We start from the raw sequence: 23,751 nt of genomic DNA, 5'->3' as shown, positions 1-23,751 counted from the left end.
ATCTTAAATAAATCGTCATTTGTTCTTTATTTTAAAAAGTAACTAGTAAATTCTGGGGACCTTATTCTTCACATCTCTATTTTATGCACGGAGTTAGCTCTTAAGCACTCATTTACACCATGGCATTAATATTGCTTGACATTTCTGACAAAATGAGACCCTATGCCACTAAGTCACTGAGCCAATTATTGTTGAGTAAGGATTACAATATAATATACACTTGCAGACACAACGTTTATATTAATATTAACTCACTCAACCCTAACACCGACTATATCCGTAGTTTACCCGGATTACTTTTACCCCATGATATGCCTATCTATTTGTTACATTTTTATGAGACAAATTATAGGCGTATCTAGTATCAAAGCTAATATTTTTCATTCTTAAATTACGTTAGTGGTAATGGAATAAAACTATCTATGCACATGCTCATTTTAATACATTTCTTTTTTCAATTTTGAAAAGTTGCAAAAATCTCTAGGATTGATTGAGTTAAAACAGCGTTAATATAGTACATAAAACGTGAAGACAACTGGTAACACAACTGAATAACTTATTTTTCGGTGTTTTACTTTATACGAAACAGAATGAGTTTTAAAACAGGTGTCACAGCTAAACGGTTGGTTGAAAGAGATAATTGAAAATTTGATATTACAAAACCAACGAGCAAATGTGATACTGTCCTTATATTTTTGATAGAAATTGCAATGTAAAATCATTAAATTTGAATGCATACAATGTGACTTCTCAAAGGGTTTTGTTGACCATTAATCTCATTTGCGAGCTCATTTCTGAGAAAGAAGGAAATTTTACGTATTCGATCTTGTGAGAGAATCTAGCATCGACTCAAGCCTAAATATAGGCTTGTATTTGTTCTGATCCCCTCCTTGTCCCCCCCCCCCCCTTCTCCCCCCCCTCTCTCTCTCCTCTCTCTCTCTCTCTCTCTCTCTCTCTCTCTCTCTCTCTCTCTCTCTTCATATTTCTTTACAACATTCAGAATATATTATAATGATTTAAAACACTTACCTACACAAATATTCCCGATCCCGGTGGTTTGAAATCGACAAACATCTCCCGGAGGACAATCCTGAAATTAAAATGATTAGAAAATGTGTATTTTTACATGGCAAAAATATGCTTTAAATCGGATTTTTTAGATTTGAATTTATAGCCACAGACATGAGACGTATCCAATATTTTGGCCAACCGGGGATTTCTAGTACTTTTTGAAAAAACTTTTTTCACTATTCAGCTTTAATATAAACAAGCTAGGACCTATCCTTTTTACGCAATATTCTCTGAAGCTACTCTTACCCCCTAAAATTAAGAAATCATGCAAAACTAGAAATGTCAGTAATTGTTTTGAAGATTAGCTTGTGCTTATCATAATATGCTTTGTAGTAGAGTTCCCGCCCAGTGAAAAAAAGTCGAGTTTTTTCACATTCGTGTAAAAGTTTATTTTTCTTTACAGTTGGTAAGATTGATATCTTTGAAAAAGATTTGGTCGATTGGAATTCTTCCAATTCGACCACTTGAAAGTCAACCAGAGGTGACTCAGTTCAAACGAGATCAACTACATTTAACAATTAATTACTCGTAAATCATCGATATTCTATAACATCTTTAAGAACATAAAAACGTTATTATATATTTAACAAATAACAAGTACACTTTTTTAAAATATTCCTTTCGATTTGTTCGAGTTATTGCCCTTGATTTAATTTCTAGATGAATGAAAATAGTTTTTCTTGTTGCAGCAGACTATAAAATGTATCTTGATTATCTTTGTCCTCATCTGTTGCGTCATTTGTTAAGGCATAGACCTGTACAATGTTCATGTTGATATTCTTACTCCATGTTGTAAATGACGCTATGATGATCCTTTCTCCGTGTTGTTCCCGTCTTCTTGGTGACTTCTGGGCAAACTTGCGTAGAATTGTTCCTACTCCCTGTATATGAATCCCGTCCCCTCTCCCTGAATATAAAATTTTCTCCCCAGATTTGATGTGTTTCTGTCCGGATTGTATCCAGTGGGCTTCGCTTACTTCAAGCATATGCATCCTGTATCTTCTCATCTCTGTCACAACATGAGAGCTTTATCCTTCTTCATATATGGTGCGAACCTTCCACGACGCAATTCGAAGCTGCTTGTTTGGAAAAGACGTCATCGGGTCAGCAGAGTCCTTTCGGCTATTCTGTTGTCCTTCATAAATTCTGTCATTTCAGAAACTCTTCGGTCGCCCAAGCTTAAAAAAAAAGGATTTGATTTAATAATAATAATAATAATAATAATAATAATAATAATAATAATAATAATAATAATAATAATAATAATAATAATAATAATAATAATAATAATAATAATAATATAATAATACTTTATTGCATTCCAAAAAGGAAATTTTTGTACAGACGTGTTATAATTTACAAAATAAGATAAAAATACAATGGAAATAGGATGTATATATATAAAAAGGAGCAGCTCCATAACCAGAGCTGCGCTTTATAATATGAATAATTTCAACACTAAAGTAGCTAAATTTGTCCGCCTTTGTTTCTGAAACAACTTAAGTTTTACGGAAGGGGTGTTAACCCTTCGACAACCCCCAACTTGGAGGACCAGGTGATTCAAAAAGGAGGATTCACACACCAATACTCGCCTTTTACGACCCGCTGGCTTGACGTTGGGCTATTCTTGCACCCTCTAAGTTGAGGGACCCCAAACAACACATGGGGGTGAATAGGGAATGAGATTAGCGGAAGAGTAGCGTCCCTTGATTGGACGTCACCCATAGTCTCTGACGTCACCGGCGGAAAAGTTATTAGAGAGAGAACGTCATGTTGGTTGTGCGCATGCGTCTCTCGTCCTCGTGAATTTAAACGTTAAAAAGATCATCTAATGATTACGCAAAAATATTGATTCGACTATCTCAAGAATCAATGACGCCATTATAAATATTTTTTAAAACAATTTACGATACCTATTGGGTGCTGTACGACGATAGGAGACTTAACTCTTAATAATGATTCAAATTAATTGTTTGAAAAGAAAACCAATGCGATTATTCCGAAGATTTTTCAAACAATTGGCAAAATCTTTTGAATTAAAATTGAAAACAAATAAACAACCACGACTAAACAGATCAAACCGAAAAGTACAACAGCTGGTTGTCTGAATTGGAAAAAAACAGTGGTCTGAATTGAAAACAGGGGTCTGAATTGGAAAAAAACAGGAGTCTGAAACGTGAAGTCATTGATTTCCACGGCGGGTAATCTTATTATTGGGTGCATTCCTTGTTATTTTTCATTATTTGCAACACATCACTTTGAACTTTTCATCAAAAAAAAGTTTGTTCGTTATATTCTTAATTTATCAAAGTATGTAGAAGAAATAACATTTTAAAAGTGATATCTAATTAACCAAACGATAGATTTCCTCAGTTGATAAAAGAGACGCATGTGCAATGCTATGTTGACGTTCTCTCTAAAAGGACATGTTATAAAAACACGTCTCTTAACTTGGAATAACTTTCTAAGTGTCCATTTATATTATGTCACGGTACCAGAAAAGATCACGGAATGAAAATGGTGCCAATGACTAAATAGACCAATAGCCGCATTATTATGAATGGTATTCACTATTGCTGAAACTCCATATAATTCATCAACCGAAAATAAAACCCACAGAGAGGTGAATAATAATAATAATAATAATAATATAATAATAATAATAATAATAATAATTAATAATAATAATAATAATAATAATAATAATAATAATAATAATAATAATAATAATAATATAATAATAATAATAATATAATAATAATAATAATAATAATAATAATAATAATAATAATAATAATAATAATAATAATAATAATAATAATAATAATAATGATAATAATAATAATAATAATAATGATAATAATAATAATAATAATAATAATAATAATAATAATAATAATAATAATAATAATAATAATAATAATAATAATAATAATAATAATAATATAATAATTAATAATAATAATAATAATAATATAATAATAATAATAATAATAATAACTAATTTTTGTAATATATTCGTAAACAAAATAATTTTCAAACATTTCATGACATTTGATGTGAAGCAAAAAGGTTCTCAGATCATTCATTGATTTTATTTGTCTTTTGGGGACAGGAATGATTATGAGTTTTCAATCTATGTTGGGGAAGGATAAAAAGAATATTGAAAAATATAAGTATTAAAATATAGCATAATTTCAGGTTTTCAAAATTCTTCCTTTTATACCGTCCGGTCCAGCCGCCTTCCTTTCATTCAGTCTAGAGAACATATATTTTGTCTCACGCTCACTAAATTCATTCTCGCATTCATCATTCATACGCTCTATCAGTAACCTTTTAGTCTGTTCAATTTCGTATTCGTTATTGGTAGAATCAAAACGGCCGTAAAATTTGTTCAGATCATCGAAATCGATATTGTCGGGTAAATACTTTAGATTTGCTTTCATTGTAATTGATAATTGTTTTCATGCCTTTCTAAGTTGTTTTAATGTCGCCTGATTGGAAACTTCTCTCTACTTTTGTTTTGTAACGTTCCTTGCATTTAATAATTTCTTCTCTGATTTCTCTTTGTTTCGTCTTTAGTTCATCTTTGGTACCATTTATAAATATATGCTTTTTCTAATTTAAAAGGGATTTCAGTTCTTTTGTTATCCATGGCTTGTTATTTGGATAACATTTAGCTTCTTTTCTTTCACACACCTGTAACGGTGTTTTTGGTGTCAGCCATGACTCCGTTATACATATAAATAGTTCGAAGATGACGTCACTCAGGTCTTTGTTATTTTTTTTTGCCATCCGCGTTTATGAGTAATGCTCACTGAACTGTATTAACTTGACTATAAACGTTCATGGATACACACAGTTTTGTGTGTTTGTCCGTTATACTTCCGGATGGCAATGTTATGAGCTTCTTAGCCAAGCGCATACTATCTATAATAGAAGCTTGTCTATACTCGCAGCAATAACGACAGTGAGCACAGTTCGTCTATTTTATTTTTCACGGAGCGCACATTACCCGTCACAATGCAAGGCAAGAAGGGACGCTTGTGTCCACGACTGAATTTTGTTTTGATTCCTCCTTTCCGTCCCCTTTTCTCGACTTAATGAACGATGTGCCAACCGTTGATGGAGGGGGGGGGGGGGTTCTGGTCTCAGCAGACGAAGCGAAGATGTTGAATAGGAATGAAATGGAGGAACATAGGTTTGGCTTAACAGACCATTTCTAAAAATACTGGCGAAAGACATTTGGTTATAAAATAAAAAGATGATAACTATGCACAGGAATAAATCACAGCCATTGCAAAAATATAGTGTCACTTTTATAAATAAGAATGGTAAAAATATCCAATAAAACTTGTGAAAACACAGAGCACAGCCAAAACATGTCTGCAGTCGCCGGAGACCAGCACACACAGATTACACAGGGCTCTAGTCTGTGGAGACCAGCGCCTGATCAAATGTGACCCAACGTTTCAAAGCGGTATTATGTCGGAATGAACCAGATGCAAAAAAAGTCAGATAAAAGGTAATCTTGTCAAAATTATGAATAATTGGTATTCAGCAACCTGAAATATGTTATTTATTTTCCTCTATAAAGTTTATAAACTTAACGCAAGTCTAATATTTCTGGCTACAAATTTAATTTTCAGCATCTTATCCCGACTTAATACCGTTTTGAGACGAGGGGTCACAAATGTGGATAGCCTCGCCATTTTATCCAGTACAATGTCAAGGCAAACCAGGAGTCAAAAATTACCATCGAAGTTAAAAGTAATCAGTTTAACTTCATTTCACTCATTAAAAGAGAAATGGCTCTCCTAGATCGTTTAGATAAATTTGTCTCCATTTGTTATATTTCGTTCTTCTCTTTTTCTGTCAAACATTATAAAATTTATTTTTTTACATATCTTTTGACCCAAGCAATCCTGGCCATGATAATATGCATTTGGGTTAGGCCCAGGGCATACACACAGTTCGCCTTGGTTTGGCCTCAATATATTTTGATTAAATAGAGCAAAATAAAAACAAACACTTACTTTATCGCTTAAACATATCTGTGCATTGGTATAGGTGAAAGCCAGGGAGAGGAATGTCTGTCATGGGAAATCAGAAAATAGATCATAATGTATTGTGTCAACCAGATATCAAAAGGGGATTTAGTTAATTAAAGGTGAGATTTTAGTATTTGTTGTCTAATAAATCATATATACATTCTCATCAATAATACAACATAAATTCAACACATATGCTATAATTATTATGAAATATTCTGCCTCTCAATCACTCCAGTTGATGTCAGATAGGTTAAAGACCCAGATAATGAGAAAAGAATATTGTTTTTTTAATGTTTTGATACGGCCATGCGCCGTGTGTTGCACACATTCCTGCTGTCACCAATGGCACATCAATAATCAAACACCAATTCAACACATGTGCCATAATTATTATGGACTTTTCTCTGTCTCAATCACTCCAGTTGATGTAAGGTAGGTTAAATATCCAGCTAATGAGAAAAGAAGATGTTTATTTTATGTTTTGATACGGCCATGCACGGCGCATTCAGTGTGTTGCAAATATTCCTGCTGTCATCAATGGCACATCAATAATAAAACAACGATTCCACACATGTGCCATAATCATTATGGAATTTTCTGCCTCTAAATCACCCCGACTTAATATCGTTTTCAGGTGAAACGTCAAAAATATTGAAATGAATTAAAAATACAGTAAGGATCAGTTATAGCGAATTTCAAGAGACGTGGTATTAACTTTCGGTTTAGGCACACCTGAAGAAGTTATCAGAACATTTTAAGGAGCATTATTATCCCTTTGTCACCACACACAATACAATTGATCAAATATAGTAGTGGTCATAATGAAGTTGTGGTGGTTGTTGTATTAGTGGTAATGTTCATTATAATAATAATAATAATAATAATAATAATAATAATAATAATAATAATAATAATAATAATAATAATAATAATAATAATAATGATGATGATGATGATAATAATAATAATAATTATAATATATAAAATCAAAATCAAAAGTTTTCAAGGAATCCGATGGGGTAATATCAAAATCAAGGAGTTTTCAATGATTCCTTGAATTTAAATAGTCCGCGGGAATCTTGTATATTTGTAGTATATGTAAGTGTGATATTATTTCCATCACAACAATGACACCGAAACAGTTCGTGTCATCAGACATGTTAATAAAACACACCGACTAATAATAATAATAATAATAATAATGATAATAATAATAATAATAATAATAAATAATAATAATAATAATAATAATATAATAATAATAATAATAATAATAATAATAAAATAATAATAATAATAATAATAATAATAATAATAATAATAATAATAATAATAATAATAATAATAATAATAATAATAATAGAGGTATTTAAAGACGAGAGATTTTATCTTGACTTGTACCTAAAAGAAGGGAACTGCAGTAATCGATACGTGCTAAAATAAGAATGGTAACAAGCTGACTGGCGACCTCAACAGTCAAATAATCTCTGATAGTAGTAATTTTATATAGATAAATATTATTGTTTTTTTGTTTTGTTTTTAAGGGTTTTACGGCGCCTGCAACACATTTAGGTTATATCAGCGCCAGTAAAAAGGAAGAAAATGGGATAGTAAAAAGTTCTAGAATTACAATTGAAGCATCCAAGAGAAAGTAAGACATAGTGGAACTGGGAACAAATAGGGATTAGATGTAGATTCCAAGAGCATATCACCAATGTACTTAGTTTGAGATCACCTATAAGTCTCATCCGGACACAAGAACAAAATGCAACAAAGAGGAACACACTCAAATGCTTACATTATACATTAAAAAATAACAAATATACTAATACATAACAGAGAGATGATTTACAAGGAAAAAAATATGTTGTTGTTTGTTGTTTGTTGCTTTAGGTCTCTTCCAACACAATTGAGGTTATATGAGAGACCGCTGAAACAAAAAAACAAGCAATCAACAAAAATAGTACAAATGTAAATCAAAATCATAACCTAAAGATATCATAAGCTAAATTTATCATCTCCCAAAACAATAACTATGCATTTGACTGTTTCCCTCCCAGCCAGGACTCCGACCAGGGCCAGGAAAAAAAAACTAAGTAATCTCATTCCAAGACAAAGACAGAAAGCATGTTGGAAAACAGATATAAGGGGATAGAAGACTCAGTGTGTACCTCCCTGCCCGCTATGGGAGGTCAGGATCCCCACCCAGAGATAAATATTAAAATATTTACAAAGGTTATTGATTTGTGTCTGCATGGATATTATATTGTTCGAAGTGGTTATTTGTACTACCACTACAAATAGCGAAAACTACCGCTTTTCACTATTTGTACTCCCAGAACTCTTATGTGTTTAAAGTTGCAAACCACCGCTCCTTTACCTATTTGTAGCTACCTACTCCCAGCACTCTTATGCGTTTAAAGTTGCATTTGTGAGCTTTCAAGGACCAGCCCAGGCAGCGACCCCAGCCTCCAATTTTCGCGGTCTTTCTTTGAGAAGTGTGAAGCAAAAAAAATGGCCCTCTCGGTAAACGAGACATTCTCATCTTTTCTCCAATTTGAAAACATTCGAAAATGAGAATAATGTACTTTTTATTAAAAAGTCAACAAAGAAGGTAAGTAAACTAGATACAACAATTTTTTTCCTTAATTAAGTGGCAACTCATTTCTCGTCATTCTCACTCCTAACTCTATCAACTAAGAAGAGTACACCACCTCAAACATTTGTCAGTTCATATCTTTGCTTGTATGAGGTCTATTTTCATTTTGAAAAGTTCAAAGTGAACAACTAAATGACGCCGATTCAGTGGTGTATTTGGTCTATCTTCATGTGAATAAATATTTTATTATTGACTTCCAAAATTCCAATCGGCCATTCATTTGCATGTCGTGATCTATTTTTCCTTGATTTCAGCTGTCTCAGCTCTAAACTATACTTTTCTTTCTCAAAATAATTCATTTTCTGTTTGCAATGTATTACAGAGATGTTTATTTACCACATGTAAAAATTTGAAAGTTGTATCTGAAGCTGTTTCTGAATTATACGTGATTATCCATTGGGATTGGGATGCTGTGCTTTTGTCACATTTTTTCCTATTAAGTTATTAAGCTATCTATATAGAGATTTTCCACCACATAAACGGTCATAACTTTTTAACCAGTTGAGACAGAGCGATAATTTTTCACTCTAGTTAATGTTTCACTCCCCTTTATTTTTCTACGCTAAATTAATACCCATAGCCACTATTTTGAAAAATTCTTGCAAGTGCCTACTAAGAAGAGGGTTGAACTTGAACCTGAACATGCTCCTTCTTCTTCTTCTTCTTCTTCTTCTTCTTCTTCTACTAATAACTACAACTAGATAGGTACTACTCCTCTCCTGAATGATCGGAACCGTTTAAGAAACTAAATTACGGGTTCCACCGGCGCAGCTCTCTAGACTTCCAGTCCCCAGTGCCCAGTTTGGGCGGGAGACCTTACCCCCGATGTTCCTCGAGCCTCGAGGTAGTTTCACTTTATAATTGTTTTAGCTTTTGAACTGTGGATCTTTTGTCAAACGTTTTATTTTAATTTTTCAAATTTAGTAGCACTTTAAAGGTCTGCGTTAGGTATCGCTCTGCTGTACTGTAACTGTAAGAGCGTAAGAATAACATGGTAAAAGTACTGTAAAAGTATGCTGATGACGGATGAAAATGATATTGACAATGAAATTATAATAAAAAAAGAACAATAGAACTTATAATCAAATCAATAAAGAAGCTTTAAAAAAATGAAATTTAAAAGAAGTAAGAAAAAACTGCCTCAAGAAGTGAAAAAAATTGTCCTGTTGTTGAGTTGTGAAGTGGACATAATCGTGTCTGTTAAGAATTAGAAGAAATGAAAGATGCCACTTTTTATTTTAAATGTAGATTGCACATTAGCAGAACACTAAAAAAAAAAGTAAAGAAAGAAAATCCAATGTGGCAACTTGGTTGCTAGTGAAAAAAGTAAAATTACTCCGCTCAGCATTGCTGCTGGTGTGATGTCTAGTGTTAGTTAGGTGTCACTATATTAGAGTGATATCTTGTTACTTCATATTTTCATTTTAAAACCTGTAGAACAACTTGATTGATTTGTAAATTTCCTTATATGACCATTGTTTTAGTTTTCCGCAGCCCTTATAATTCAATTTGAAATATTGAAAGGTACTGGAGAGGAGTCTTAGCGGGGTTTTTTTTTTTTTGTCTGTTAGTTTTAGTTATAGGTCATAGTGCAGGTCCAAGTGTTGGAAATGTACAATGTTTTATTTTAAGGTTAGTTGAAGGAATACTTTCCTTAGCTCAAGGAACGTGCAGAAGACCTCCCCTATTTACTACTTACTACTACTACCCAAGTACTAGTGCTAGACTACTTCTTCCGCCACCTCACTCCTAAACGGACTGACACCACAGGCAACTGATATTATTCTCTCTCTCTCTTTGAGTGTGTGTCTGTCTGTCTATTTCTGCCCATCTCCCCTCTTTTTACTAATTAGTTTGTAGGTGTTTGGCAAATTCTCAAGAACAGCCAAGATATATGCGGCTGTGTGGCACTCACTTCCGGATTGGAAGGTCCTGGGGTCGAGCCTCATCAAGGACTCACATTCTCTCACTGTACTCATGTGTATGATTTCCTATCCGCTAAGAGCGTTGTCTGTCAGAAGAAAAACATCGCCTAACGTTCTACTTGTTACGTGTTGCTGCTAGTCATGGATCCTTTGTAAAGTGCTTTGAGCATGTTTGGTGGATATTGCGGCTTATGAAAGCTCAATTCTTTTTTTAATATTTATATATATATAAAAAAGATGCAGGATGATGACGGGCATGCGCTACTTTATGATGTAGTATAAACCATTCCTAATATATGATTTTGCTAAATAGGCCTACACTCAAATTTTACGAGTGTATCTGGTGGCAAATATTAGACACTCGTTGCCACTGTGATTTTGATGAAACTTGGCTTATACACAGATACATGAATTTTCCTCATACGGCTTCAAACATGCGATCTGAACTTCAATTTATAATGAAGTAATTTTTCTCAAATGACAGCTTGATTGAATGTGACAAGATCCTTTATCTTAATACAATTCAATTTAGTGTGGTCTGTAGTTGTTTGCCTCATATTAGAATGCACAGAATTTGAATTTTTATTGACTTTAAATATTGAAAACAACATGCCTTTGGCTTTCCATTTGTGCCATTCCATTCAGCTTTTGACCTAGTCCCTGATTTGAGTACCGCGTCACAAATTTAAGTTCTTCGAGAAAACTCTCGACTTACTTTCTTATTCTTCTAACGTACTGAACTGTAACACCTTTGTCTCAGTTGGAGAAAATATTGCAATTTTTAAACTTAATATTTAGGTATTTATGTTATGATCTTTTATATTATTCCGTGTTTTTCAGCTTCCATCATATCACCCTGAGGAAAGTTGGCTAATTTATGACTTTTGTGTCTATGAATGCAAGCAGGGCAAAAAGCGATTGACTTCAAGCAAAGGAGTTCGCCCTAACCAGAGGTAGGAGGTTGTTTTTGGACGGGGGCAGGAGGTGTTTTTTTACTTTTACATATTTAAAAAAAAATGAAAATATTATATGCACAAGGTTATAATATTTCAGCATAACTCGGAAGTAAATTATCACCATCAGCTTTTCTATCTTGATTGCCAAGACAATTTTAATAAAGCAATCAAACTGATTCTGAATTTTAATACATCCAGAGGAAGAGGCACTGTGTGCCTATCTGCAGCTCATTTACAGTCTTCAGTGGGCGGGCTGCACGATGTAATGCAGCAAGACAATAGTTCAACTGTTACCAGAACAGTTTTAAAAGTGAAAGACTTGATTTGTTCAAAAAATCTGATTGCGCTGGATTAGTATTATTATTGAATGTCTTATTAAGATTTATTTTCAATTGCTCTATAATCTGCATGTTGAAATCCTTCACAATTGAGGTATGCAAGTGACAACGCTATTAATATTTTATCATACTATGTTGTGGATAATTTTATTATTTTGTAATAAAAAGTTTTTCTTACCATGCAGGACTCTGAAATTAATACTGGCTTCTGAGGGTTACAGGGGCTAATCACAACCATGAAAATCACCCATGCGATAAATTGGTAAGACTCATTCATTTTATACTTATTTTCCATCGACATTTTGTCCCTGCAGTTTTTCGCTGCCGAAAATTTTACACTTGACAGCAATTAATCGCAAATTCTATTTTAGTCGCAATTAGACTCAATTTTTTTTATAAATATGTATTATTTTTTCTTTTCTTGTTACTTTATATTTTCAGTACTTAATTGTCCCTCCCCCCTCCCACTATTGAGTGTAATATATAGTAATAGATTAGTTAGGTAAATGCACTGTTGACACCAGGACCAAATGTTTAAAGAACAACAGCCATTCCAACTCATATTTTATTACGATACATTCAAGGTGGCGCACTAAGATGGAGAGATGATGACCAGCTTGTGACAAAATTGACTGTTCCAGAATTTGTATTTTTTTTTATTAAAAAAAAAAATTTCTTGGAAGGGTTCTGGGCAGAGAGTTCACATTTTTCTATCCCTTATATTTGTTTTCCCTTTCCATGTTGCTCCCTGTCTTTGTTATGGATTAAGATTGCTCATTTTTTTCCTGGTCCTTGCGGGGGTCTTTAGTTGGGAGGCAGACAGTCAAATACAGTACCTTTCTTCTTGAGATGATTTTTTATACTGTAAATCATCTCTCTGTTATGTACTGTTATAGGTTTTGAATATTATTGCATTATGTAAATGTTTTAGCAGGATCCTTTGCTTGTGTCTCGGTGAGACTTTGAGGTAATGTCAAAATTGGTACATCTTTGAGGTGCTCGTGAAATCTACTGTTCCCTATTTATTGAATCAGTCACCATATCATCATCCTTTTTATAGTGTTGTAAGCGCTATTAAGTCCTGTAAGACAATATAAGCAGATCTAGGTGGTGGTATTTTTTTGGGTCTTTTTTTTTTTTGTCTTTGTTTTTTTTTTTTTGTTCCAGATAAGGAATTTTAAGATTTGATGGTTGTCCATAGACTTTTCAAAATAAAATTTGACTTTGACTATGAGTACGATGCAGTTATAAGTGCTTGATTTCTGAGGACTAATTATAAATGGTGACCACTCTATTGCGTTTTTGTATGCCATGAAAATGTTACAAAGACAATGAAGCGACGTTTGTTGGGAATTCTGCAGTCATTCATTTAAGGGAGCGTTCACATATTACGTCATCAACTAGGGGGGGAGGGGGGTCTACCAAATGTTGACATGTGTTGACATGGGGGAGGGGGGGGGGTCAGACCCAAGATGATGTCATCAAAACATAGGCAAATTAAGCCTATTTCAAAGTTTGTTCCTTTCAAAACAGCTAAAGATAAATTGCTATGATGAGTATTGCCCATCTCTCAAGAAACAAAATGGGAAAGGGGTATCACTTCTCAAAGGCGAACTTGCCCTAAATGTTCATTGTATCACTCCTCGATCACAGCAATGAAAGACCATTCACGAAAATGCGGCATACATGAAGAACAGCAAATGGGAGAAAATGATGAAGATGAAGATGAAATTGATGATACTATTTATAGTACATTGCCAGAGGTCCAAGGCAGAAACATTTTTGAATCAATTAATTTTATGTTTGGAAATTGAAACAGAAATTCATTCCACTAAAAGACTAATATGCTATAAAATAATTTGCCTCCTATACTATTTTAAATTACACTTTCTGAATTTTTTTAAATAGCACCTGCACCAAGTAGCCTAATTTAAATAATGTGTTAGATTTTATCTTTGCAAATTTAAATTTTATGTCCCCATTGTATCGTAAAACATAAATTATCAACAGTTTCTGAAATTAATAAAATGTCTGAATGTGTTTTATCAAACGTTGATAATCAATGTTTATGGTTCGAAAAATGAATAATAAATATTGTGAAATTAAAGTTATCTTTTAGTTTTTATTAAATTAGATGACGTCATCATCTGTTGGGGGGGGGGGGGGGGGGGTCAGGTCAATGATGACAAGTGATGACTTGGGGGAGGGGGGTCTAAAAAGGGCAAATTTTTGATGACGTAATATGTGAACGCTCCCTAACCCTTGAATTTGATGAGCGCCTGTTGCATTTTAGTTCATTCAAGTATTTTAGAGTGACAAACACAACTCATGCATTATGGGTTTATATGCAGATTTTTGTCTTTAAATTGTCAATAAAAAATAAAATGCTTTTTATTGTTTTGTTAGCTGGCAGGTCTGAATTGAATGCTATTGCATACAATTTTGTACTTTTAATCTTTTTTCTTTTTACATTTAGCCATCCTCACTTTATCCGGAGAATCGCCTGCCCCTCGTGAATGAGACAGTGAAGGCTATGGCTAAAACTAAGGTGTCCACAACCCAACTTAGGCAATACATTCAATCAAGCCAAGGATAAAATGTATTGCCTAAAGATGTCGAAGATTTGCAGCGGAGATTGTTCAAGACTGATATTGACAGGACGGACGGTGAGACGGTACAGGAATTACTGAGAGAGATAGAGGAGGAAGGAGGTGTAACAAAGTTCAGTGTGAATGAGGATGTTGGTTTTGAGTATTTGTTTTAAGTAACGGGAAGAATGAGGCGTGATTTGAGTGTTTTTTGTGATGTGTTTGTTATGGATGCAACATACAAAGTAAATCGATATTTGTATCCACTTGTGAATATTATGTGCATAGATGATGAGGGTCATGGCGGGCGAAAGACTGGAAATCCATGACCAACCTGAAACTGACATTGTACCAGTATGACGTGTGACAAATACACAGGAAGGACTGTATCGAATTGTATCTTCAGTGACAAACAGGATCAATAGCTTATTTCAAGTTATGGTAGAACATCAGTTTCTGCAAAGAATCTCCCAGTTGGAACAATTTTTGACTCTTGTCTCTGAAGATAAAGACTTTGACATTGTTGACATGACTGACTTAATACAGACAAATCCCCATTCTAACCCTCTTTCTGACTTTTCAGAGACACCAGACATTGTAAATGCACGTACTGACCAGAGACCACAGACATTATAAATACACACTCTGCCCAGACAGAGACCACAGAAGTTATGGACACACAGACTGACCAGACAGAGACCACAGACGTTATGGACACACAAACTGACCAGACAGAGAGACCAAAGACGTTATGGACACACAGACTGACCAGACAGGGACTCCAGATAACAGAGACATGCGACCATAAAGATGCCCTTGACACGACAGAGACAGTTAGACTGCGAAATTTTTCAAATGTGACTCTACACAGGAAATTTCATACAGAATTCCCTTAATACCTTTACTCATTGTCCATTTGTAAAATTTATTTTCATGTAATAAACCACCAAAAAGTAAATTTTTAACGTGGGTGGGGCTGTCACGTTACTGTAGAACGAGCTTAAGTCTCAATGGGATATTAGCTTTAGGCAACCACAAGTTGGTATTTTTCAAACCTGTTGCTATGCTATCTTGTGATGACAACGTCTCTCAGTCGCCAAACGTCACTAGCTATCCTTCACATAATGCAGGGTTGATTGTGTGAAGTACGTTTGGGGCCGGAAGATAGCAAGGCATAGTGCAGGCTACTGTACTGTGTCAGTCCGTGAACGGGTGACCAATTCATAATACAGAGAAGGCAAATCTGTTACTATATGTCCCAATAAAAATATAACACAGAGAAGGCAGAAACTGTGTTATACAGGTCGGTACAGAATAAAACAAATATAACACAGGAGACCAAACACTGTGTTGTAGAATATCAAAATTTCAAAGGTGGTCGGTCAGTGACGAAATAAAAAGGGACATTATAAGTCGTAATATCACATCCCAATAAAAGAGTGTGACAGTAAAAAGGTGCCCGTTAACAATTGAGTCGGTCAAGTCTCTATCCAGATTCAAAAGGATAGTGCAAAGTCCTGTATGTAAAACAAATTTGAGAAGCATGGTTTGTTCTCAATACTTGTTGGGTCGTGATCGGTATAGAGTGAAGTAGTGTTCATGCTACACATCTTCACGAAATATCAGAGCAATGCTGTGTCAAGATTACAGAGGAGCAAGAAGACAAGATTTGTTTGTGTGTCTTTATATGTTACGGAATAGGTACATTTTGGTTGTCAAAACTTTCATTTTTATTTCGACATTTTCTTGATCTTTTAAAATAAAATTATAATTTAATTTAATCAACAGACTTGTTTAATAATTTAAAGATATACTTTTGTGGGGACCTTTTGTAAAATCATTAGTCTGATTGTAGTTGTAAATTTCTTTATATTCTAATGTCATAAAATCAGTGACACCACTGAATTCCTACCAGCGCTTTTACTCACTGAGTCCCTACCACCAGCGCTATTACTCACCCAGTCCCTACCACCTGGCGGGGTTCCTGACCTCCCATAGTGGCCAGGGGGTTCATACTGTGTCTTCTATCCCCTTATATCTGTTTTCCAACATGCTTTCTGTCTTTGTCTTGGAATGAGATTACTTGGTTTTGTCCTGGTCCTGGCCGGATCCCCTGGCTGAGAGGGAAGCAGTCGAATGTATAGTTAGTTTTGGAGATGATATTTTTTTCATTGTAAATCATCTCTCTGTTATGTACTGTATTATGTTTTATTTACATATTATATTTGATTTGTTAACATTTGAGTGTATTCCTCTTAGTCGGGACCTGTGCTTGTGTCTGGATGAGACTTTTAGGTGATCTTAAACTAAGTACTTTGATGGTGTGCTCTTGGAATCTACATCTGTTTCCCATTTGAACAAATTCCCCTTTGTCTTACCTTTTCTTGGGTGCTTTAATTGAATTCTATAACTTTTTACTATCCCATTTCTTCCTTTTTACTGGCGCTGATATGACCTTAATGTGTTGCAAGCGCCGTAAAACCCTCAAAAACAAATAAACACACAAACAGTCCCTACCAGCAGCGCTTTTACTCATTGAGTCATAGAGCTTTTACTCACCGAGTCCCTACCACCAGTGCAATTACTCACCAAGTCCCTTCCACCAGCGCTTTTACTCACTGAGTCATTGAGCTTTTACTCACCGAGTCCCTACCACCAGTGCTATAACTCACCAAGTCCCTACCACCAGCGCTTTTACTCACTGACACTGTCCCTACCACCAGTGCTATTACCGAGTTATAGAGCTTTTACTCACTGAGTCCCTACCACCAGTGCTTTTACTCTTCGAGTCCCTACCACCAGTGCTATTACCGAGTCATAGAGCTTTTACTCACTGAGTCCCTACCACCAGCGCTTCTACTCACTGAGTCATAGAGCTTTTACTCACTGAGTCCCTACGACCAGCGCTATTACTCACTGAGCCCCTACCACCAGCGCTTTTACTCACCGGTCCCTACCACCAGCGCTATTACTCAGCGAGTCATAGAGCTTTTACTCATCGAGTCCCAACGACCAGCGCTTTTACTCACTGAGTCCCTACCACCAGCGCTTTTACTCGTTGAATCCCTATCACCAGCACTTTTACTCGCCGAGTTCCTACGACATGGCTATTACTGAGTCCCTAACACCAGCGCTAATACTATTAGCCACCAAATCCCTACCACCAGGGGGGACAATATAAGCTCAAATTAGACCCCAAAAATTCTTACAGTGATGCAGAAAAAAACAACGAACAGATCTCTTTCAAATTTACACAAAATGTTTCTTACAACAAGATGGATAGGTTTAGCAATAGTCTTGAAAATAAATTTTTCAGAATTTTTTTTCGATTTCTTAGTGAAAATTTGGTGTGACATGACAGGAAAAAAAATTGATTTAAAAATTCATAAAACTGCTAAATTTTTGTTTAGCCCAAAACCCAACCATCATGATGCAAAACACATCATAAGAAAAATTCTGACCAAATTTGAAGACAATCTGATGGGAAACAATCCAGATGTGAATGTTAGAAAATCAGAGAGTGACGCACAATGAAATTTTGAGAAAATGAAAAATTTGTCTTTAATTTGATAATAAAGCTAATTATGCAGACAAAGGCCAACATTCATTAAGTATAACTAATATGGAACAAGAAAACAGTAATATTTTATAAATTGATCAAATTCTGAAAAAAATTATAAACGATTCGCTAACCCATACCTCTAAGAAAAAAAATTGCGAAATAATTTAATATCTGCTGTTATTCACCAAAAAATTACTTTAGTGGTCAAATATGCTTTATAGTTCTAAAATTCTTTAATTATATCTCATGAACTAATAATGTAATGTATAATTTGATGCTAAACACAAAAAATAACAATTAAAAAAAAAAACTTTTTTAAGGGGCAACATAAGCTAAAATTAGAGAATTAGACGTAAAACCCTAAAATTTCTAACATAGATGCACCAAAAACTAGCATATAAATTTCTTTCAAATTTAAACACAATGTTTCTTTCATAAATAGCTATATCATGAAAACTCTTGGAATAATTTTTTTAGAATTTTTATTTGATTTCAACTGAAAATTTAGCGCGGATCGACAGGAACAAATGAATTTTAAAATTTATAAAATTGCTAAATTTTAATTTACCCCCAAACACTTACATCATGATGTTTTTTTTTGTTTGTTTGTTGCTTTAGGTCTCTTCCAACACAATTGAGGTTATATGAGAGACCGCTGAAACAAAAAAACAAGCAATCTAACAAAAATAGTACAAATGTCAATCAAAATCATAACCTAAAGATATCATAAGCTAAATTATAAATAACCAAGAACAAACAGGCAGAGGATTTACAGGAAAAAAAATATCCCCTGTCAAAAATACAATCACAAACCAAAGAAGCAGGATAGGCTAGTAAAGAGAAGAAGAAACGACATCACTATCGGATCGTACACCCATGCGAACATCATAGGTATATGATTCAAGGGTGATGCTCCCATCCAACCACCCGCACATCATGATGTAAAACACATCATAGAAAAGATTCTGAATAAATTTGAAGATAATTTAAAGGAAAATGATTGAGGTAGGATTGCTAGAAAATCAGACAAATGACATAAAACAGACATTTGAGAAAGCGCAAGCTTTTTCTATAATTTGACATAAAGTTAAAAGGCTGATTTTGCAGACAACTAAAAGAAATGATCCATCAAACTTTCAAAATATGACCGTAATAGGACAAGAAAACGAAAATTTTGTAGATTGATCTAAGTCTAAAAAAAATTATAATCGGTTCACTAACCCATACCCCTTAGATAAAAAAAAATGCTGTAAAATTGATTTTTTTACGCCCAGAGATAAAATAATTTTGTGGTCAAATATGATGTCATACCTTATGAATTCATCATTATAATCACAAAACCTAATTATTTACTGTATACAATAGGTTATACAGATGATTTCTAGATATATTAAATGATTTTTCAAAATATGATATGGCACGCTATCCTCATTTTTCATTTTTTTATTCTACTTGAGAGACAAGTCGTATAAAATTAGATATCTAGTCAAGTTGAACTGCAAAATCAATTCTATTTTAGACAATAAAACAGTTAAATAGTGCACTAGCTCTGAATAAAAAGCAATTTGCTTTCCCAAACCCTTGAAAATCTTACAGAAAAAGTCAACACTACTTGTTTGCCACCACTTTTTTTGTAGTTCCACAAAGAGGGTTGATCCTGCTCTGGATGGAAAAATTGAAATAGAAAAGAGACACATTTCATTAGCAATTTTTGGAAATGGCATTATTGTCATAAAATGCATTTGTCAAAGACATAGCAATTTTTAAAAAATGATCATTATTCACACCAACACACTTGAAATTTCATTGGTTTTACATCCATAGAACAAAACTCTTGGCAACAAACTATAGTCTGTCGTTGTTAATACATTCAGTAGTAATTCAATTCAAATGATGCTTTGCCATTTTCATTTAGAAAAATGAGCATTTATTTTATTGATCACCAATAAAAAATGTAAAGGCGCAATGGAGATTTGAAAACATTACTAACCATTGTCAAAAAGTGCATGCAGACACTCTGGTCTGCTGGCCCAGATGATGGTTTGCTGATTGATGAGTTTTGCCACAGGCAAAGGTTTGCCTCAACACACCTTGCCAGAATAGCCCTTGAGCCAGCATCTTTATGGATTGTCAGGACACCAGTAACGTCAACAGTGTTCTTTCATGTTAGCTGTCGATGAAAACAAAAAATTAAATTAAATTCACCACAGCAAAATAGGCACATACATGCCAATGCTAAAGTTTATAACAGCAACACTTCGCATGTTGAACGGGACATAACGTCTGTTAGGCGATATTACAATTACTTCGGACAGAGACAACGCAGTTAACGGCCAAGTACACATTTTACAACTGAGTCCGGTGAGAGAAAGTGAGCAAAGTGCCTTTTCCAAGGGCTCAACTATGCGCCGAGCGAGGCTCGAGCCCAGGACCTTCCGGTCCAAAAGCGAGTGTCATACCACTACGACATAGCCGTACGTAATTTTTAAAAATATAATAAAAATAATCACACTAATATAATTATCTCACATTGTCATCATCATAGGCATTTCAAAACTACTACTAATACTACCACTACAGATATCTTATCATTATAAAATATTACTCTCTCTCTCTCTCTCTCTCTCTCTCTCTCTCTCTCTCTCTCTCTCTCTCTCTCTCTCTCTCTCTCTCTCTCTCTCTCTCTCTCTCTCTCTCCATGAACATAACATACAAAACCCAATTTTCCGATATAAAAAAAACACCCCCCCCCCCCCCCCCCCCCCACAAAAAAAAAAAAGTTTTGAAAAAGTATGGACGATGTGTCGGCCATAATAAAGATAATAACAATAACTGAATGAAAAGTATTTTTTTAAAGGACCCTGAGCCTGGAATGTCGTGAGTACTCGAAACCTCTTGATCGTGATAAAATTAGCAACCTTTTGACTGGTGATCGAACATTGAAACACCTGGTTTTAATCGCCTGACATGGAAGGATGATTTAAATTATTGGGGGGGGGGGGGGGGAATTAGTATTTTAATTTTTTTAAAGCCCTGTTATTGTTATTTTTCACAAAATAAAGTAATTAAGTTAAGTAATTCGCGGTAGCGACAAATGTGTCGTCAGCTGATGCACAATCAACAAACACACAACCCCAAAGCATGTTTAGTTATAAAAATAAGAAATGAATTAAAATGTGCATTTCGTATGCTTACCTTGTAAACTGAGTATTCTGTGACTTGAAAAGAGTGAAGAATTACCAAAGTCCGTCAAAATCAACTTGTAATAATAGTTATAATGTGATTGTGATGAGATGAAGTGGTCACTTTTTGACTTAAAGATAATTCATTGTGCAGTTCTATCCGTATAAAATGTTATATTTTTAGTAATTACGCAAATTCTATTTTTAGTAAGAGTACAAATAAGCTCTGGCGTTATTTGCAGTGGTAGTACAAATAAGCGTAGCCTATATTGTTAGCATAAAAAAGACACCAAAGTTTTTAACACATGTGCGTGCCAGAAACAAATTGTTTTTTAAAATGTAAGTCTTAAAAATTCAAAACTATGCACGCAGATACACTTTTATTATTGGCGTCCGTTGACCCACTAAAAATAAACAAATCAAATTATTTTTACCTTTAAGATTGCATAACTCGTAACGTGACGCTACTTTTTTTTTCAAACGATATTGCCATTTGAGGGCAAGATGTTAAAATCCTAAAACCAATATTTCCTATGATAAAACAGCTCTGGTCATAGCTGTCTAACGCAAACTAAAGCTCTGTAGTAGAAGATGCCTTACTCGCAGTTTGCAATCTAAAAATATTCGACAGAAAATGTCTACTTACATGCAGATAGATGGAAACCAATGAGAAATTCATTTAAGAAACGCGTGTTTTTTTATTGAACAATACAAAGGGCTACCCGCAATATGTACTTATTTGCAGGTCTGATAACCCAAATTAATTTGGGCTATTTGCAAGGACAACTATTCTAAAGTCCTCCTTGGCTATTTGTTAAACAGGAAATACTGTCAAACCAACGCATAATATACTCCATTACAACGATGTTAAAAACAAGCCCACGATTGCGTCCAGCTATCAGACATCCTACTGTGTACACCTAGACTACCCCATATTTGAAACAAAATGTATTAAATAGTTACCTTTGGTATTCAGCTATGATGACAACATTATTTTATAGACATAAAGTAACCCTGATAATGAATCAGAAAATATGTAAATGTTAATGTTTTGGTTAGAAAAAAAAACCAAACAAACTTTTGAAACGTTTATGTCACATCGAGCTTCTACTATTCTAAATTATTATGAAACGCAAAATTTAAAAAGTCAGTGCTCACCAGAATACAGAATAGCTTCATTTTCACTTGGTTGATGGATATCAGAATAATGAATTGTTCGATCAAAACACGACGTTATATAGAGGAAAGAAACACGAGATACAACTTGTCACACCCAATAGACAAATATCCCTCATCTCGGGAGGCGGTAACAGTTATCACTTTGCCCCGCCCCACTTGCATCAAACCTATCATTGTTTGATAAACTAGATCACTTTTCTTCTTACAATGACAAAACGACTTTTTACGATTTTGGCCGGAAAATTTTTAATTTCAGCATCGATGAATAGAAATTGACCCCAACTCTTGAATAAAGGCTCATTTCTAACAGTTCTTAGACGACTAATTTGAAGTCTTCGGATTTAAATTTTTTGACTGGTTCAGGTACTCTTTATCTGAAGAATATCTGAAACAATTTTTTTCTGCCAACTGTAAAAATGTTTTGCACCAGCTGGTGATGATGAGTGATCTGCGTCAAAATAATTATATTTGCAAGTTGCAAACAAATCTCTTAGCTCTGGCTGTCAGAGGGCGGAGCTTTTTGTAGATGGACTGAAATTTAGTAAAGCCTCGCTATACATCTCTCTCCTCACTCCCCCCCCCCCCCCCCCTTACTTCTTTCCCCTTATCTTTTTTTCTTGCTCTTGCAAATGCAAATGTTTATTGCCCAGGTATAGGATTCACCTTTAGCGGTAAGACTGGGGCTATAATCGAACAAAACAAATTGTTAATTATAATATTATTGATGAATATGAACATTCTTACGGCGTATTTCAACCTCTAAACCATGCCCAATGCGTTTAGTAAAATTTCGCTCACTTTACTACAGGCTTAATGGAACAAAATGCCTATACTATAATATTACAATCGTGCAAGTCGTCTCTAGTATCCTTCGTTTTTGGGATGAGAAAGTTTTAACATTTATTCAAGATCGATGAGTTTATAGGACATCATTTATCTGGTGATAAATTATCACTAAGTATCTCTAACACAAAATGTTTCAGGTGACACCATAGCAACGTAGAGAGGGCATTGGGTTACACACAACTTTGTAAATGGGTACGAATGACATGGCGGACACAACTAATGAATATTTTACTAAAACCGTGACACTGTGATATTTTTATTCTATGTTTTCATTCGATACTTCTCCATTATTAATTTATGGCATACTGTCATGTCAAGGTTCGCCAATTATGCCCGCCAGAAGCTCATAACATTGCCATCCGGAAGTATAACGGACCAACACACAAAACTG

At 34.3% G+C, this 23,751-nt stretch overlaps 3 long non-coding RNA genes across 4 annotated transcripts in view; 1 reads left to right on the top strand and 2 right to left on the bottom strand.

The window, feature by feature from the left end:
* The window catches only part of LOC144963445 (uncharacterized), a 25,167-nt gene extending 2,527 nt beyond the window's left edge, over nt 1–22,640 (bottom strand). The window contains exons 1-3 of one of the 2 annotated variants that reach the window (XR_013643630.1): nt 22,494–22,640; nt 6,108–6,164; nt 1,034–1,090 (exon numbers count right to left, since the gene is read on the bottom strand). This is a non-coding gene — a long non-coding RNA (uncharacterized LOC144963445). Of the gene's footprint in view, nt 1–1,029; nt 1,091–6,107; nt 6,165–22,493 lie in introns of both variants that reach the window. The other variant, XR_013643632.1, reaches the window with a different exon arrangement.
* Nucleotides 8,394–16,376, top strand: LOC144969285 (uncharacterized). The gene is made up of 4 exons (XR_013644746.1): nt 8,394–8,739; nt 11,550–11,662; nt 12,189–12,265; nt 14,480–16,376. It is a non-coding gene; the product is annotated as an uncharacterized LOC144969285 (long non-coding RNA).
* On the bottom strand, nt 18,123–21,504 carry LOC144969279 (uncharacterized). The gene is made up of 3 exons (XR_013644745.1): nt 21,349–21,504; nt 20,144–20,323; nt 18,123–19,815 (listed from the first exon to the last, which is right to left on the bottom strand). It is a non-coding gene; the product is annotated as an uncharacterized LOC144969279 (long non-coding RNA).
* Nucleotides 22,641–23,751: the final 1,111 nt, after the last annotated feature.

The sequence above is a fragment of the Berghia stephanieae genome, chromosome 1, assembly GCF_034508935.2.
Source record: "Berghia stephanieae isolate SIO BIC M18660-M18661 chromosome 1, UCSD_Bste_1.3, whole genome shotgun sequence".
Classification (NCBI taxonomy): Eukaryota; Metazoa; Mollusca; class Gastropoda; order Nudibranchia; family Aeolidiidae; genus Berghia; species Berghia stephanieae.
The sequence above is the reverse complement of the archived record's forward strand: the minus strand, read 5'-3'. Positions and strand labels throughout refer to the sequence as shown.